Raw genomic sequence first — 4,246 nt, 5'->3', positions numbered from 1 at the left:
GGTCAAAAACCTCCAATGACTATAATTAAGAAAGTTTTCATCTACAAAGATCTGAAAACTAGTGATGGTTTTTGCCCTACTTAACTTTCTTTCTAGTATGTCAAATGTCAGGTTAGGCTGATGAGGGCTTGTGCAAATCGTTGGCTCTGGATCCTCCAGCGCTTATCTGCATTCTGATCAGTTTGGAGACCAAACTTTTGCCTACACTACGTTGAAAATAGTCATATAGTTTTATAGTGGTGGACCATTAGAATGGAAAGAAGAGTTGGACAAAATTTAGGTCAGTTTCTTTGTTTTACAAATGAAACTAAGGTTGAAAGACTCTAAGTGATTTCCCAAAGGTCACATAACTTACTGTCATAGTAAAATCTGATTTTTTTTTTCACATTTCAGCAGGAAGAAACAAACCCTCCAGGAAAAATGATCTTTCTCTTTTTTTCCCTTATCTATGTTTGTCTCCTACTTGTTATAATCAGTGTTTATGAATAAATTGTCTTCTGCAGGTTACTAAAAACTTGGAAATTAAATTGCCCTCTTAAGAATTAATTATGACATTAACCAGCATGGGCCTTCCTAACTGCTGAAAATTTTCCTTGAGCTTTTGAAAAAGCTTCTTTCACTTTGGTGGTCAAATTGTGTTCATGTGGGCTCTGTTAATAGGCACATGAAGTCACATGCTAATGTTGTGACATTGGACAATGGCATCAACATATATAGAGATAAAAAAGATTTCAAGAGAAGAGTTTGGACTGCAAATGAAAACAGGAGCAGGGGAGTTAAGTTGGCCTGTAGCCTGCTCAGAGCAGGAGAGAACAGAACTTAGCCAGGGAGTTGAGAATTGCATTTCCATTGCCAAGGTTCTACCTTAGGGAAAGGGTCCTCCTTTCCTGAATTTTCTTGGTTTCCTGGATTTCTTCTGACCTCTCAGGACAGTCTTTCATCTACTTGTTCCTTTCTGCTCTCCCATCTGACTTCCAAATGAAAGATTTGCTGAGAACTTATTCATTGTTTTCTCACTCAATGCAGGTCCCATGATGATCTCATTCATGCTGTTGAATTCCCAGATTCATGAGCCTGCCCCAGATCTCTTTTCTGATGGAAATATCCATCATCTCTCCATGTATCAATCTAAACGTCTAGTTAGATATCACAAGATTGTCGTTAACATGTCTAAAATTGTGTTCTTGATCTCATCACCGTAACCTCTCCCAGTCTGCTTCTGCTTTAGATTTCTCCGTCTCAGAAAATGGCACCTCCACTGCCCAGTTTCTTGAATCAGAAATTTGGCTTTCATCCTTGAAAACTCTCTTGTTTTCCTTTCAATCTCTCACCATATTACATTTTCACTTCTTAACTCTTTCTTCAAGTCAGCAGCTGCTCTTTGTCTTCACTACCACAGTCTTGGTCTATGCCATTCATTTTCTTACCTGGAAGATTATAACAGTCTTCCCCAGGCATTATTCTTTCACTTCAATGTATGTAGCAAGTGAGCATTTAAAAATATTGACTGCATCAGGATGCCTCCCTGCTTCCCTCTTCATCTTCAGTTTGTACCTTTGTCCCTTCTCTATGTACAGTCCCACCCCAATGGCTGCCTTCCTCCTAAAAACTGAGGGTTTCCAGCCTAAGATCCTTTATTTTCCCTCCATAACCCTTCTCTTCCCCATCTCTCACAACTTCTACTAATTCTTTAGTCTGTTTTTAAATGTCATATCTCAGAAACATCCTCAAAGGCATCCCCTTATCTATAAAATCGGATTTAAGAATACCTTGATAGCCTGGCTGGTGTGGCTCAGTGGTTGAGTGTCAACCCATGCACCAAGAGGTCACTGGTTCGATTCCAGGTTAAGGCACATGCCCAGGTTGTGGGCCTGATCCCCAGTGGGAGGTGTGCAGGAGGTGGCCAATCGATGTCCTCTCTCATTGATGTTTCTATCTCTCTCTCCCTCACCCTTCCTGTCTCTCTAAAGTCAATAAAGAAAAAATAAAATAAGAATATCTAGACATTCTCTTGTATAACTTCCTATTTTTTCTTTCAATGACTAATTTCTATATATAATTATAAGTGCATTTGTGCGATTTGTCTTCCAGCATAGCTATTTCACTTTTCTGCCCAGCAATCAGAACAGTTCCTGGTAAGTAGTAGACAATACTTTTTGAATGACAATGAATGAGCTCTCTTAGCTGAAGAAATTTTTATAGTATAAATTTTTGTTTACTGTTCTAATCAAGGTACCCTTTTGGTTATGATTTGTCTTCCCACATAGCTTGATAACTAGGAGAGAATGCATTGATCATTCAGGTGAAAGATAATTCTTAGCTTAAAAATTGATGTTTACAACACTCTTTCATTAACACACACACACACACACACACACACACACACACACAATCAAGAATAGAAGAAAATTATCTCAACACAATAAAATTCAGATATTTAAAACCCACAGCACACATTATACTCAATGGTGAAAGACTGACAACTTTTCCTCTAAGATCAGGAATAAGACAAGAATGTCTTCTTTCACCACTTCTATTCAACACAGTTCTGGAAGTTCTAGCCAGAGAAATTAGTCAAGAAAAAGATATACAAGACATCAAAATAAAAAAGGAAGGAGTAAAATTATCTGTTTGCTGACTAGATGATCTTCTATGTAGAAACCCCTAAATACTCCACATACACACAAATATCTGTTACAAATAATACATGAATTCTGCAAAGTAGCAGGATAAAAAGTGAACACAAAGTAGCAGGATAAAAAGTGAACACACAAAAATCAGTTGCATTTTGTCCTGGCCAGTGTAGCTCAGTTGGTTAGAGTGTCTTCCCTTACACCAGAGGGTTGCCGGTTTGATTCCTGGTCCGGGCACACACTCAGGCTGCAGGTTTGATCACCAGTTGGAGAACGTTCATGAGGCAACCAATAGATGTTTCTCACTCACATCAATGGCTTCTCTCTTTCTCTCTCTCTCTCTCTCTCTCTCTCTCTCTCTCTCTCTCTCTTTCTCCCTCCCTTCCTCTTTCTCAAATAGAAAAAAATCAGTTGCATTTCTATACACTAACAATGAATAATCTGAAGAAAAAAAAACTACAAAATAATTCTATTTAGAATAGCATCAAATATACTTAGAAATTAACTTAAGCAAGTAGGTGAAAGACTTGTACGATAAAAATTATAAAACATTGCTGAAAAAAATTAAAGAAGACAAAAATAAATAGAAATATGTCTCATGTTCATAGACTGGAAGGACCAAAAAGTAACATCCCATTTTAGTGAAATACATATAGTTATAAAGCACCTAGAGTAGCAAAGTTGGTTTTCTTTTGTTTGTTTTACCATTTATCGCCCCATACCCTTCGTTTTAATTTTCTTTCTTTATTGATTTTAGAGAGAGGAAGAGAAAGGGAGAGAGAGATAGAAACATTGATGAGAGAGAACATCGATAGGCTGCCTCCTGCATGCCCCGCACTGGGGATCTGGCTCACAACCTGGGCACGTGCCCTGACGGGGGATGAACCAGCGACCTCTTGGTGCATGTGTTGACGCTCAACCACTGAGCCACACCGGCTGGGCACCCCCATACTCTTCTTCACTTCCCTTCAGCCCCTAAAGTAGCAATCTTTTTCAAAGTTGGATGTTAGGAAGGAGGCTATTCTCTTTAATGATGCATTGTCTCCTTGATTTTATGTCATCTTTTTAACATTTCTTCCTCCAAATATAAGCCTTCCAGCATATATAGCATTACGGATTTTGAAAATATTTGTACTTTGGAATAACTGAAAGTGACAGAAGCTGCCAGAGAATATATGCTGTTAAGTTTGTGGAGCTCTGAAACAACATGTAGAAAACACTTTAGTGCAGTAAGAAAACATAGGCCACCATTTCCAATTCAAAATACCTAACAGTTTTTAGTGTTGTGTTCCTTGAATCATGTAGTGTGAAAAAAAAAAATGTACAGTTCTGAGTGCTGACTTTATTTTTCAGGGCTCAGAAAGTAGCGCTTATGTGAAATAAGTACATAATAATAACACACTCTAAAACTGGAACAGATAACATCAAACTTGAATTAGTTTACATGTGAAAAACCTGAAACTGGTAAAAAAACTTCTTCTTTTGTAAGTAAAATCCAATTAATCTTTAAACATTTTCTAAGCATTTAGGTAAAAACTATTTTTATTCTCTTTGTAGTATTTTCCTCTTGGAAAAACTTAGTTTCATTTGTATATTTTCCATGTTTTGTTTTG

This window comes from Molossus molossus, unplaced genomic scaffold (genome assembly GCF_014108415.1).
Source record: "Molossus molossus isolate mMolMol1 unplaced genomic scaffold, mMolMol1.p scaffold_m16_p_1, whole genome shotgun sequence".
NCBI classification, from domain to species: Eukaryota; Metazoa; Chordata; class Mammalia; order Chiroptera; family Molossidae; genus Molossus; species Molossus molossus.
The sequence above is the reverse complement of the archived record's forward strand: the minus strand, read 5'-3'. Positions refer to the sequence as shown.